Source organism: Alligator mississippiensis, chromosome 1, assembly GCF_030867095.1.
Source record: "Alligator mississippiensis isolate rAllMis1 chromosome 1, rAllMis1, whole genome shotgun sequence".
Lineage (NCBI taxonomy): Eukaryota > Metazoa > Chordata > Crocodylia > Alligatoridae > Alligator > Alligator mississippiensis.
Window position 1 is genome coordinate 273,223,119 of NC_081824.1, and position 15,195 is coordinate 273,238,313.

The 15,195-nt window shown below is 42.9% G+C and overlaps 1 long non-coding RNA gene across 6 annotated transcripts in view; it reads right to left on the bottom strand.

Annotated features, from left to right (window-relative positions):
• The window catches only part of LOC106739098 (uncharacterized), a 35,453-nt gene that overhangs the window by 13,100 nt on the left and 7,158 nt on the right, over positions 1-15,195 (bottom strand). For 2 of the 6 annotated variants that reach the window (XR_009459039.1, XR_009459037.1), the window contains 3 exons: positions 11,999-12,134; positions 10,359-11,733; positions 3,217-3,341 (listed from right to left, as the gene is read on the bottom strand). This is a non-coding gene — a long non-coding RNA (uncharacterized LOC106739098). The remainder of the gene's footprint in view (positions 1-3,216; positions 3,342-10,358; positions 11,734-11,998; positions 12,135-15,195) is intronic. The other 4 variants (XR_002086665.2, XR_009459040.1, XR_009459038.1 and 1 more) reach the window with 4 other exon arrangements.

Sequence of the window (15,195 nt, forward strand, 5' to 3'; positions counted from 1 at the left end):
TGTTAATGAGCCTCGGTGTGTGATCATCACTCAAGTTTTAAGTGTTCTTAACATGATCTAATTGCAATGTGTAATCTTGCCCTAAGAGTGCAGCTCTTTAGTGGTTCCTTCTGTCACTATGCAGGGGAATATAGAAACAGGTTAGATTTGAGTTTAGGGAAGAATGGAGATGCAGATCTGGGACAACTCATGTTGACTAGCCTCTCTACTACAGATGGGACTGTTTGCTACAGTGTGGGGATGCTGTGGGAACAAAGGAATATTCCCTCTAGACCAATGATGCTAACTAGTAGAGCTGCTGTGCATAATGGCACCGTTACATTTCGCCTTGAGTTTTGATGGGTCAACGGAATAGTGTTTCGTCTTGTATTTAATTTCAAGTTGAAACAGCTGTTTTGTTCCCTTCTGTTGAAACAGGCTGTTTTTATGCTGTTTCAGGTTTTGCTGGGGATGGGGAGTCAGGCCAACTGGGCTGACTCCCCATCCCCCAGCGCTAGATCGCTACATTTGCTAGATCGCTACATTTTGCCAGGGGTGGGAGGCAGCCATCCCCCACGCTACATCGTGCTGGGGGCAGGAGGCAGCCCAGCTGGGCTGCTTCACTGCTCCTTGCTGGATCTTGCGCTGGGGATGGGAAGTCAGTCCAGCTGGACTGACTTCTCATCCCCAGCCTATGGTCAAAATGTTTCGACTTTCGAAACGTTTCAACCAGCCTCATTTTGTTTCAAGGCTATCTTGACGGCCTTTGTTTCATTCCAATTTTGCTGTTTTGACCTCGAAAATGGTCGAAACAGCGTCGGAATGAAATGGCCAGTGACATTTCACATAGCCCTACTAACTAGGGATGTCGCAAGCCACTTTAGGGCTACTGTGGCATAGGCACCACTGCTGTGGCCAGGTGGAACTGCACTGCGTGACTCTTCCAGTGCCAAATCAGGAAGCAATGTGGTAGGAGCTCCCAGTTTAACTGCAGCCCTTCCTGATTCGGTACCACATGGCGTTTCCCATAAATGGAGGCATGTGAGGACTGTCAGAACACATGGTATTTGTACACACTTAACTTAAAAAGCAAAACAATAAAAAACACAAAACAACAATAACAAAAAAATCAGTGATTATGGCAAGTCTTGTTCCCACTCAGATACAGCAGACCTTTTCAGAAAGTTCACAACCTCTTACTTTCTATAAATCCAAAAGATGAAAAATGTGTTACATAATCTAGGACAAATAAGATCAATTTGAATTAATTTTATTCAGTATTTTACCTTTACTCCATGCACAACAATTATATCCATAAAAAGAAAATGTAGAACAGTACTTTATTTTATTTTGCAGTCTAGGCTTCATTCCTATCTGAGTTAACTAGTGTAAATTAGGAGTAATCCTATTGCAGCTAATTGAACATTTCTACTGTAATCAAACTTGTCTGGGGTTTTGTTGGGTTGTTTTTTTTTTTTTTTTTAACGTGTGTGGACAAGACCCAACAATTGCACTGCTGCTACTGTTGAATAAGGAATTATCTGGTAAGCTGAGGTAGTAAAACAGTAATTTTCAACCAGGGTGGTGTCTGCTAACTTAAAAAAAAAAAAAAAAAGATGAAATGGTGCCTCGACTCTTAAGTGATCAAGAACCAGTGCTCTAAGACAGTGGAGCCAAGTCTTAAGCTTCCGGTGTTCTATGACTCCTTTTGCATTCCTTGCTGCAAAGAGTTTGGAACGCAGCCACTCAGCCTGCATATTGATATCTGGATTTGGTTCCATTGACCTGTTTCTTATGCAACAAATGATGCAAGCACAAAGTGGGTATAACATTCTGCCAGATCAGAAGAGTAATATTTTATACTAATCTAGTGCTTTTTGCTCGCATTGCAATACTTTGCATTAGTGCGATGACCACGTAGGGCAGGGATCAAACCCAGCCTCCCCCCAGCGCACAAGGTCATTTTCCTTGGCATGTTAAAGCCAACTCAACATGCTCTGCTGCCCAGAGCCCAGGCTGGCTGCAGTCATGAGGCTCCACAGCCCTGGCACGAGTTTCATAGTTGCAGCAGCATACACCTCTGGGTACATGGCTGGGAAGGGGCCTGGGGCTGCGCATGGCTGGGAAGGGGCCTGGGGCTGCGCAACGCTGGGTCCTCTCCCAACACCAGCCCAGAGGCATGTGTGAAGCTGCTGCCATCAAAGAGCTGGTACCAGGGCTGCAGAGCCCAGCACAGCTGTTTACATCCTTCCAGGTACCTGCTACAGCTACCCAGAGCCCTGGCTGGCTATGGAAGGCAGCCAGAAGTATGCACACAGTTGCACTGGGCTTCAGAGCCCCAGCACCATCTTTGTGGCAGTGGTGGGTACACGGACCACTCACAGGACATGGTGGGGAAGGGGCTAGGGCAGCTCAACTCTGGCTGCTTCCCTGCTGTATGCCTACAGGCATGTGCACAGCAGCCATGGAGCCAGTGCTGGGGCTGTGGAGCCTGGCACAGCTGTTTGCAGCCTTCCAAACACCTGCTAAAGCTGCCTAGAGTCCAGGGTGGCTGTGGAAGGCAGCTGGGAAGCTGCAAACAGCTGTGCTGGGCTCTGGAGCCCCAGAACCAGCTCTGTGGTGGCGGCAGGAGCACACATGGCTGCAGTGCATGGTGAAGACAGGGCTGAGGCAGCATAACCCTGGCTCCTCCTGCACCGTCCACCCGGAGGCATGTGTGCAGCCACCGCCAGCAGTGTGGGTCAGCCTCCCCCATCTCTGACATGCCAAATTGAGGCGTGGGTAGAGGTTGGGATGATTTTGGCACTCTGTCCAAAAATGTTGCCAACCCCTGATATAGGGGTTTTGGGCAACAGTCAACCGAGTCAAATCTATTGTCCCCATTATATTACTCATTTGAGTTCTGTGTTCAGTTTTGCCTTCTGCTTTTCAAGGGTGACAGTAGGGTCTGCTTTACAGACTTTAGACAGGACTAACATAACGTTTGGACACGTGCATTGGGAACATTTCAAAAGGGCACCAGCTGTTACATTCTAACTTATGTGTGGACAAGCTGAGAGCTATAGAAATGTAGCAAAACTGCTACTGGTAGTTTTGCTAGGTTTGTGATCCCAGCTTGTCCACGTGTAACAATTTGAATGTAACAGCTGTTGCTCTTTTGAAACATTCTCTTTCTGAAGTGGCTTTAAATATATGCCAGTCCATACTCATAGTTTTACTTAAATTTGTCTCGCATACCTTCTTGATGCTGAGTAGAGTGGGACTTTCCAAGGGAGTTCATTTGAAGTAGCAGCCTCTGTCAGTCATAAAACTTGAAAGGTCAATTGTTTTAGAGACAAAATATAACTGAAGACATGCTGAGTCTGTAAAGGAAATATTTAAAACGATAAATTAAGTGAATATGAATAGCAGGGCCTCTAGCTTTGCAAACCAGTTTTGACAGCACAAATCCAAGGTTTCTTCTCCAATCTTGCTGTGGAGATGATGATGATGATGATGATAAATCCAGTGATAAAGTAAACAGTAGAAATCATTTCAGCAAATAATTCTAACTTCAACAGGACTAATCATATTTGTAATAAAGCCTGCAAGGTGCTTGATACTATGAGGTGCCGAAAAACACTGTTGCTCTGTTTCTGGAAGGATTGGCCTATAGCTGTGTGTAAGTTTACAGAATAGGGATCTATTGTTTGTAAGTCTGATTTATTTAAATATGAAAAACAGCTATTTATGGAAAAGAATGTTTAAAATAACTTCTAGGGAGAAAAAGAAAACAAAAGAAATTTGGAAAAATAAGACAAGTGTCACTGGAACATAAAGCAGCTACCTCTAATACCTCAAATGGAATCTGTATGAGTAACGACAAGATTAAAAGTGTGCGTGTATATGTATGTATGTGTGTGTGTGCACACACACACACACACACAATCTGATAAGAACTAAATTAGTTACTAAAATAGAAACGTGTATTATTTTAGTTCTTTTAGAAGGAGAGAGAGAAGGGAGTCTTATGTAAAAAGGATCCAACAGTGTGGTGGCAGGGGATATTCTGAATGTTTTTATTTCACCAGGATGTACTTATTCAAGGTGAATGACAATTTCAATCATCAAGAAACTCAATTTTCAACTATATGCAAGAAATACTGATAAGGCAGCAAGGTATGTCCTCCTGCCAGCACAGATAAATTCACAGACTGATATGGTAATTAATGTGCATGCCCCAAATGGAGACTTTCCATCCTCTTTGAGTGAGTTATTCTTAGACCTAACAGAAGTCCCTAACTGGTGATAGGAGGAGATTTAACCTTACCCTGTCAAACGTAATGGCCAGATTAAAAGTGTTACAAGAAGGGGAATTCCAAGTCAACCCAATTATACACCATCACATGAAATAATTATATTTGGCTACCCTTTGGAGGGACATGTTTTTTAAAGAGAAGTATTTTTTATGCACTGCTCTTCTGTGCAGAAAGAGCAATCCTGTTAGACTGAGTTATGTTTGACTTCTGAAAAGCTCACATGACTATAACCTCTGAATATATCTCTAGCCATGCAATGGCAGCATTCTATTTATAGCTAGACAGATAACTAATTCCTTGGAGGAGGTATTCCATTTCTTAACTATCTAGATTTTACAATTTGAAACAAAAGAAAATAAAGGCTGTGTTGAATCCCCTTTAACATAGTGGGAATCCCTTGAAACCTATCTGAGAAGCTTTATAATTGTAAAAAATGTAGCTCAAAGGAACTCCACCCCACGAATACAAAAGACCTTACTTGAATAGATTAAAAACATGGTAAGAGAAGAAGAGAGCAAAACTCTATGCATATTAAGTCAGATAAGAACAAAGTTGCAAAATTGCTCCAATGGGGGTAAAAGCAGTACGTTTCTTTTCATGCTATGCTGCTGCTGAACCTATAGGTGAAATAGCTTGATTCTGGCAGACTAGATAGGTGTGGGGTATATTAACATATACGGTCTTATTCACATCTACAGTAAGACCCCTTTACTGCTTCTTGGATACACAAAAGGGCCTTAGAGTGGGTATAAATTACTATGTAAATGATTGTAGGACCACTTCAACATCCCATTATATTGCCAGTGTTGCAATGGTCTATAATGTAGATGAGAATATGGCCCTTAAATATACAAGTGTTATAATGAAAAGCTAGGCAAAAGCTGAAGTAAATAAGTTTATCCCACAGTTCAGTACAGGGTATACTGAGTTAAAATTTCCCAAAAAGTTAACCCTTTGGGAAAACAACAGACCACTTCAGGCTTTACTTCAGAAAGAGAGAATGATGCATGTTCTGACACTGAAAATCCTGAAAAAATGTCTACATGAAATATATGCTTCATTCAACAGTTTTATACTATCTCCCCTTCCCTCTCCTCTGTATAAGATCCTTACACTGATCTGAAAAACAGTTCCTAAGATAAACCTAAAAAAGGAAAAGTATACTGAGAAATCATGATGCTTCTCTCTTCCTTGGCATAATGACAGGGGTTTCATTCATCTTCAAGTTAAGTTTAAATTCCTTTAAGAAAAACAGTGCAGGATTATTTACAATATTAACAAGAATGTAGAAATGAGCTGATGATGAAGTAAATTGATAACCCTCCTCCTTTTTGATAGGTCTTGGCTTTCTAGTATTAGCTTCTATTCTTCTGCTAACTGTTTGTCTGTTGTTCCCTGGAATTCCACCCCTCAACCCCCTTTCCAACATTTTTACTAAGCTGGCTTTTACTTCACGGATTTGAGGAAGATCTAACATTCAAAAGCCTTTCTAACTCTACCCCAATTATACAATTGGTCAAATAAAAAAATCAACCTAAAAAATCCTTGTCTCTTGTAAATTGTTAAGGCATAGATGAGAATGACCAAAGATAAATTTGTTTGAAAAGTTCAAATTTTAATAAATATATGATTGGAAGCAAAAAAATAAAAATATTCCTAGTAGAGAGGAGAATGGTTTGGGGATCTAGAATGCGAAATGTGACGCGCTATTCCTGGACACGAGAGGAAAGAGGAATGAATGAGGCTTGAGAATTTTCAAAGGGACTGATGTGTTTTTTCTCTTGCAGCAAATATTAATGGCAACTGTAGAAATGAGATTCTTGATAAATGTCAAGAACTTTCTGACAATATGAAGAATTTATATGCCATTTTAGAAAACAACATTAGAATTAAATGACTGGGCTCATTTGTTCCTGATTTTTCAGGCTAATCTAAAATATGTCCCCTATGGCCTTTTGTGAAAACTGGAGGCAGCAAAAGGCCCAAGCCATATTCGAGAGTAGCTGATTCTGGTATGGAGAAAGGTGCTCTCTGTAAATATTTTGGAGTTTTTTGGCAACAAGAGGCAAACATTGATTATGTGCATGAAAATTAGCTTAAAGATTTTATGTAGCTTTGAATATATTCTCAGCTCACAGCAAAACAGAATATTAGAAAAGAAACACAGAACTGAGAAGCATGACTGGGACTTCTACGTGCTAAACAGCAAATAAATAATACGAAGGAATTTCCTAGTGGATACACACTGAGAATCTGGTATTCTCGATTAGCTAGGAAAATCATTTGTAATGAAATTGAGATCAGAAGAAATGTGAATTTTGCAGAATACTTTACAGTCCAGCTTGAAGTTTCTGTTGTAGAAATTAACTCAGGTTGTAATGATGGCAATGTGTGTGAGAACTGTTATTTATGACTGTGTTGAAACTATTAATGAAGAGGTACAGAACAGGCTACTGATTAAGTCTGTTGGTCAAAAAATAAAATGCTATTTGTGAATTGTAATAACAATTTACATATTTTATGTTAATTGTGACTGCAGGTGAAACTCTATGCATTGGAAAAAAAAATGAGTAAGTTAACCTTGCTTAACGTGTCTTCCCAAAAGCATCACTAAGAGAAAACTCTCCACTTGATGTAAATCAGTTAATTAAATGCAAGAAGATAAAGCAGGATATTGTCTGAATTATGAAACGTATCTCAGCAAGGTTTGTGGTTTGATTTTTGATGGAGCTGGTGTTCATTAGTAATACTTTCATATGATAGCTGTTTTTCTGTGGATATCGCTATCTAGTAATGGTGATTGGTGTATTTTGTGATGTTCATAATTAGGGACCTACTGAATTCATGGAGGAAATAGAGTGCGTGGTGGCTCTTTTAATACTGCATGTTCTCCTGTGCAAACTTTGTTTCTTGTCCCCCACTTGCTACTGATTAACAAAGGACCCTGCTGCTGCTTCCTGATCAGCAGGGAAGCTAAAACTGCACTTTTAAACATGGAGCCGTTTTTGTCTCCCTGCCAGCAAACAGCAGGGCCACCTGGGGCCCCTCAGCCAACAAGGGACAGGAAGCAAAAACGGCACCATATTTAAAACTGCAGTTTTCACCCCCATCACTGATCAGAAGCGAGCTACAATCGGGGCCTCTCCACCAACCAGCAGGCCGGGGGGGGAGCAGGGGAACCTGCAAAATTAAAGAAATCACAGCACACCCCACTTCTACCATGAATTCAGTAGGTCCCTATTTATAATTGTTGGGATGCTCATGCCAAAACAGTTACATCTAACAAAACCTTGCCGAGAATGCATAGTTGTTTGCTTCTGATGACATATAAAGTAAACTACTAGTTTTGTTTGCTGCAACTCAAAGTGTGAATCCACATGGTATTTCCTACTAACATTATGCATACATTTCTGATACACTGGAGGACAAAACGTGGGGGAATATAACACAATTTTTTTTTTCACAGGAAAGATAATTAAACATCTACATTTTTAAAATAAGGGTTGAGCAAGTCATTGTCAGACCAGTACAACAGTGTAACAATTGGTTTGCTTGTGGCCAACAGCCAAATAGAAATGGTGAAACAAAGATCATTGAAACTGATGTTAAAATGAGCATCGATTTGATAAATTCAGCAAAAGTAATACAAGTGGGAAGTGATGCTGGCCTAAAGTTTTCGGTGTCAAATGACAGGCATTTTGTATCATGGGCCTCAGTACTGCAACATTATAAATGTTCCCAATTTCATCCATTTATGGATGCTTTACATGAGCTGCTGTATGACAGATTTGGAACTTACAGTACAAATGCCTCCAGTTTTAGATGACTTTGCTGCCTATATATTTCAGCAAAACTACAGGGAACTTGAAAAATCAGGCACGGCTTGCCATATTTAACCTGATGATGAACATCAGGTCTGAATCTCCACTGTATAATTCCAGTTTTGCGCTGCTTCAACCTCATTGATTTTTAGAAAAGTTATGTTGGGGTGCCATGGGAGTAAAACAATGGAGAACTGGATCCTGGGTCTAGGACACCTGGCAGTGGAGTAATTACTAGTAGCAAAGGAAGCTATACACAGTGCTGTTATTGAAACTCCAGCTACATGTGACCCTGAGGTCTTTCACAGTAGTGGTATATTGTTGAGAATATTTGTTTCCTTACTTTCCTTGATTTATTAGGGAATGATATTTTCTTTCTCTTGAATAGCTGAAGAAAACTACTGATTTGGATTAAGAATTGTTTAAAAAAACTGCATTTGTTGTTGAGTCATTAAGAGTTGATGAAAGACAAAATGCTGTAAAATGCAACTGGCCACACCATAACACAACAGGATCTGAAAGGCTGTTCCTTATACAAAACTTTTGATAGTTCAATTCACTTTCACACACACATCTAATTACCATTTGGGGGTCAGGCTAGATGATCTGTTCAGGTCCTTCCTGACCCTAACTACTATGAAACCATATTTTTCCATCATAGCAAAAACTTAACCTCTTCAGGTTACCAGTTGAGGTATACAAACTAAGGCTGTCAAATGATTTAAAAAATTGATCTTGATTAGTTGTGCAATTAAAATTAGTCACAATTAATTGTGATTTTAATTGTACAGCTAAATACTTAAAATTACACGCAGAAAAAATCAAAGTTATGCAAAATTATGCAGGTACTTTTTATGATTGGGGGGTGGGTGTGGAGTGTGTGTGGGAATTTGTGAAGGTGTGGAGGGCCGTGGTGCTGTGTGGGGTTTGAAGCCTCAGATGGGGCAGTCCCCACATGCCCTGGCAGGATATGGTGTACTGAGGGGCAGCAGTAGAGTTGTGTCTTGGGAGTGAGAGGCAGGGGCAGGGCACAGGCATATCACTACCCCACCAACCATATTACCCCCTCCCCACCACAGGTGTCCTTTTTTGAAACAAAATATGGTAACCCTACAGGAATGCAGCTTGGCGTATAGAGCAGTGCCCAGATGTGGAGGAGAAGGGACAGGGGGAGAGGGAAGGAGCAGGGGGGCAGATTAACTCCTCCGCGGTGGGGGAGTGGGGCAGGGGTGAATGCGGTCCCAGGACCAGGTTGGGTCATGCGATGGAGCCACAGGTGGATCATCCAGGGACGTGGGCAGTGCAGCTTCTTGTCATTGTGTGCACCTCCAGGAGAGAGGCATGGGGGGCATGTCCCCCCTGGATTTGTGTGCATGGTAGAGGCAGGCTGCCCAGTGGAGGCTGGGGTTCTGCACCCTGCTGCTTTTGCCCCAGCTGTGCACTAGCCGTGCCACGCATCCCCTGCCCACCAGTGGCAGGAGGCATAACACGACATTGTGCAACTCCCAGGGCAAAGGCAGCAGAGTGCAGAGCCCCAGCCCACAGCAGGCAGCCCTCCTCCACCCTGAGCAAAATCTGTGGGGTACATGCTCTCCATGCTTCCTCCAGGGGTGTATGCAGCAGCGGGGAGCCGTGCTCTCTATGTGCCCCCGGATGCGCTGCCCACAGCTCCATCCCACAACCCGCTCCTGCCCCACTCCCTCCCTCACCATGGGGGCTTTGATCTACCTCTCCCACTCCTCTCTCCCCGCTCTATCTTCCTCTCCACAGACTTACCTGCTGGGTGCTGCTCTACATGCTGCTGGGCTGTGTTCTTGGCCGTATGCATGCTGTGAGTGCTCGTGTGTGTGTTTGTGTGCACACACGACTTCCTGCTGGAGCAGCCTGAAGCCCATGCCTGGGCTGCACTGCCACCCCTACTCTGCTGGGCAGCCTAGAGGCAATGGTGACGGCAGTGGAACAAAGGCCAGGCATGGGCTCCAAAACCATGTGCACAATTAAAGCATTAAAAAAATTAAGTTAAGAACCAATTAATGCACTAATCATACATATTAACAGCAATTAATTCACAGCCCTGATACAAATATTAATAGATTTGGGTTAATACTATTGTAACAAGACTTGGCCAGGCCACTTCATCCTGCAGTTTATTTCTTCCCCTTGATGTTTCTCAACCTTAGCTGCATCATCTGAATGGAGAGCTAACTGGCCCCCTCCTATGTTCCTAACTGTAAATAGCTGGGTAGTTTATTTCACTTACTTTTCAGAAAGAAGTAGTAACCAGTCATCCTTTAGGGAAGTTGCTGGGTAGCAACTATATACTGCCATCTTCTGTAAGCAGTTTAGAAGTTAGGACAATACTTCAGTTTTCTGGGGACAGAAACTCTTTAGAATCTAAGGAACCAAGTTCATCTGTTAAAACACAACTTTATTAATTACATAGTCAGCTTACAAGTCCTCTCAAATGAGTAGGGCTCATCTGATTCAAGGAAAGCCTTGTGGTAGGGATTACTTGAAGGATTAGACCAGAAGAAAGATGAAAGGAAATAATGAATATAAGTGTATCATACACAAAGACCTAAACCAGCCAGTTAAATGCATGAAGATGCATATGTCAGAACATTTACTGGTTTAAATAGCAACTTGAAAGAGGCATTTTAAAAAATTTAATTCAATTTCTGATGTTTTTTTTCCAAGGGCTGCAAAGGATCTGGAAACACAAGAAATATCTCGTGATGGCAGATAAGTACAAAAATAATGATAAATTTTAGCCTGTGTGGCAGTTAAGTAGTTTCGGATCTGGCATAACATCAATGTACTGAACTACCTGAACCCATGCAAATGAGAACTTTTTGCTAACTTGCTATATATTAAAAGAGTCCAAAAAAGACTGTTTTGGAATTATGTAGGTGTTAAAAATCTTCATCAGGAAATTGGACTTAAACTTTCACTTGTCAAGAGGACTCTAAACTGAACAGTTTGAGAAATCAAATAATGTGTCTACAACATAGAAGGCATTCCCTGTACTCTGAGAAATAAGACTATTGGTAACTGAAAGAACTGCACTGAAAAGAGCAAATGCTGGTAGCTTAGTCTTTGTGATAGAGATAATACATTCTTGCATTCAATTCCTGACTAAATTTAACTGAAGATGCTAGCAAAAGGAAGAGTTGCCTGCAACTGCCTGCTTGTTTCAGTGGACCAATATAGTATAGTAAAAATGTTGTAAATGTCCTTGATATGGTCTTGTGTTGTTATTTGATGACAAGTATTTAATTGGTATGATGTAACTAAAGCTATAGCTATATTTTACTAAAGGTTGTGTCATATGCTATTTGAAAAAAGAGAGAGACCGGGAATGTGGTTGCATCTAGCTATTGTACTACTTACCATAACAGCTTTTTTTATAGAGAAAAACAAGTAAAACTGTTAGGGGTGAAAACCAAAAGGAAAAAAAAAAAAACTTTTGAAGCATCCCTAATGTCACAAATGTAATCTTGACAGGGTTGTTCAACTTTCCTGTGGCCAGAGGCAGCATGCTGTGTGTGCAGCCCCCCAGAATTACTCACCTACCTGACAGGCAGCATCAGCGGTGCCCAGCTCCCTCTCCCCCGGGGCTTTTCCCTGTTGTGCAGCTGTAGGAGAGGCAGTTACAGAGGCTCACAGGCTCTTTTTCAAATGCTTACCTAAACTCAAGCGTCAATCTCCGATCAAATGATATGTCTAGTGACATTCATATGGCTCTATTATATATTTCTACAGATAATGGTCTTATACCAGACAATTTTTTTGTTGCTAGTACTGCACCTTGTTTAGATATATAGAATGTAGGGTGGCCATTGATTTGTTGAAATTTATGACATACACAGCTGTGTAGATAGAGATGAGTAAGACTCTTACCGTCGATGACAGGCAGTAATTTTTTGGGGACTCCAAAGTTAGAGAATGCTGCACCATGAAATGATGTAATATCATGACACAAGGAAGTAATCATTAGCATGAATCATGAGCACATTGCACTGTGATTTTTTTTCTCCTGCAGTAAAACACAAAAGAATTGACAATCCTGTCAATACAGGTTTTTTTACATCCTTGAGATTGTAATAATATATCTAAAAAAGAAAAAGATGCCAGGATTTCTATAATGAACACTGCAAATCAGGAAATTCAGTTAACAATAACATTAAAAAAACCCAAAATACTAATGAATGAAAAGGCATAGTGATCGCCCCCATGTATGCAATAACCACAGAATTATGATTAAGGCATTTTAATATTTGCGATCCCAAATTAACAGTAGCTGATTCTGAGGCACACAAGACATTTTTCATTTGTTTTCTTCTCCTTGTGACATCCCAACAGGGTTAGCTAAAAAGATGGTCTGATTATAAGGTGCTATAGTTTTTTTAAAGGACCCATTTTAAAATGAATGTAAGATCCTTAATGAATTAGTTCACTTGTAAAATCTCAGGAGTTCTGTCCACAAAGAGTTCTGTAATTTTGAGGAGGGCATGCTGCACTCTTTAGGTGGAACTAAGTGACTGAATTCCCACTTTAGGTACACTTTAAGGTACTCCATCTTAATTAAGGAACAGTGACCTGCTATTCAGGTATAGATTAGGCAGCAGCCGTGCAAGCTTCCTCACACTGCCCACTCTCTCTAATGTGTGTCATTACTCCTCTGGAGGATCTACTGGGAAGGATGAGTGGATTGTTTAATTGTCATATCCAGTTCTGTTGGCTGAGACTGCCAACAAAAAATAATAAATAATGAAGTAATTAAGGCTAATGGAGATATTTATTATAACAGAGACTCTTAAAAGAACTGGACTAAAAATATGTGATTTATCTCTTACGGATTTCTGAACCACTGAAGTTGGTTGGTCAGTGTGACAGAATGAGCTATATCTGTAGCAAATGACATACTCTATTTTATATTGAACATGTCTAGATTTTCACAAAGCTGTTGAGTTGCATTCCAGATCCTCTCCAAGAAACAGATTCAACTACTTACTAAAGGACTGTCACTGAGAAGCCCTCAAGACAGCAATGTGAAACCACTGAACTTATGTGTCTCAGCTGCTGACCATGCTCATGGAACAATGTTTTTTCTAAGTAGTGACCTGGAGGGAGGGGCTAGAGCATTTTTGTGAAGCACATGGTAAGGAAACATGGCAGAAGCTTGAATAATGTCATGTGAAAAAACAATTTTCAGGAGAGCTGCTGTGCTGCTTGAACTTTTCTGAAAGAGGTGGATCAGACTTGGGATGGGTGCCTAAGGACTTCTCTCCTTTTTAAAGCCTAGTAAAACTTTTGTGGTTAAAAAAAATCATTCAATAGGTAAGCATCCTCTTCTTTTGTACCAAATAATTCCCAAGATTCCAGTAGATACTAGGCCTGTGTGAAGCAGCAACTATTCGCTTCGGATTTGGCCAGTTCAGAGGGACAGTGATTTGATTAGGAGATTTGGATCACTGTCCTGATTCAATTAGGCTGAACTGGATCCAAAGATTCGGCGCTGCTTTGAAGATTCGGCCATAGACTAAACAGGCAGCAGTCCTCACCATGCTGGACACAGCTGCCAAGTCTGTTGTGGTGGGCAGAGGGGAGAGGGAAAGGGCGTGGGGGAGGGATTGGGGCTGGGACAAGCTGCCCAGCTGGGGTGGGGGGCGGGGGACTTGGGGAGAGAGGTGGTGGGGGTTATGTGGGATGTGGGCATGGCAGAGCTGGGAGCGGGGGATATGCTCTGCTGCCGCTTGCCCAGCCAGGGGGGTGGGGTGCGATGTAAGCACGGCTCACTCCGGGTGAAAGGGGGCAAGTGGCAGCAGGGCATAGCCCCTGCTCCCAGCATTGCTGTGTCTGCATCCCTCTTCCCTCTGCCACAGCTGGGTAAGCGGCGGCAGTGCCCGCATCCTACCTCCCCCTGCCCCAGCTGGGCAAGCAGCGGCAGTGCCCACCTGCTGGACAAGCGGTGGCAGCACCTGCATTCCACCCGCACCACCCAGGCTGGGCAAGTGGCAGCAGCTGGGGCAGGCGCTGCCTTTGCTTGCCCAGCCAGGGTGGGGGGATGCAGGTGCTGCCGCCACTTGCCCAGTTGGGGTGGGGGGTGTGGGATGCAGGTGCTGCCGCCGCTTGCCTAAACAGGGTGGGGGGAGTGCTGGACGCGGGTGCGGCAGCGCTGGGAGTGGGGGCTATGCCTTGCTGCCGCTTGCTGCCTTCTGCCCAGAGCAAGCCATGCCTGCCTCATGTTCCCCCTCCCCTGCAAGCTGGGCAAGTGGCAGCAGGGCATAGCCCCTGCTCCCAGCACTGCCGTATCCACGTCCCATGGCCCTCCACCCCGGTTGGGCAGCTTGTCCCAGCCCGTCCCTCCCTCTCCCATGCCCCTTCCCTCCATCCTCTGCCCACCACAACAGTCTTACCAGCTGGAGGCAACTGTGCCCAGTGTGATGAGGACCGCTGCCTGTTTAGTCTATGGCCAAATCTCCGAAGTGGTGTTGAATCTTTTCTGAATCAATTAGGAGGCTTCCAATTTGATTCAGACTTTTTAATTGGTCTCCTGATTCAAATTGGATTCAGAGATTTGGCTGGTGGATCTCCTCCGAATCGAATTGGCTACCAAAGCTTCGCACAACCCTACTAGATACTTGCAGTGCCTACAGAATAAATGGAACTGTGAGGAAGGGCTTATAAGTGACGGTGGGATTCACAGATCCTAGGATTCAAGGCCCAGATCCTACTGAAGGACTCAGACAGCTAGTCTGATCTTCAAAATATGCTGTAATGACCCAGTAACAGTGACAAGACTGTTTCAAGACTGGATGGATTTGGAAGTAAACTGGCGATTGTACCATACAGATTATTATTGCCTTTTTCTACTCATCCCCTTGCCCCGGGGTGGACCAGTTCACTGCAACACAGCTTTCAGTATTGGGAAGTCCATAGTGGGGCACAGGCAGCAGTAGTAGGGGTTCCTGAGAGCACAGTGCAGCTGGAAGGCACCTGGGTGTGGGGTGTAGCAGCCAGGGGGAGGGCACGGGGGTGGGACAGGATGAGTATGAGGTAGAGCGAGGCAGGACTTATGACCCCTGGGGCACATG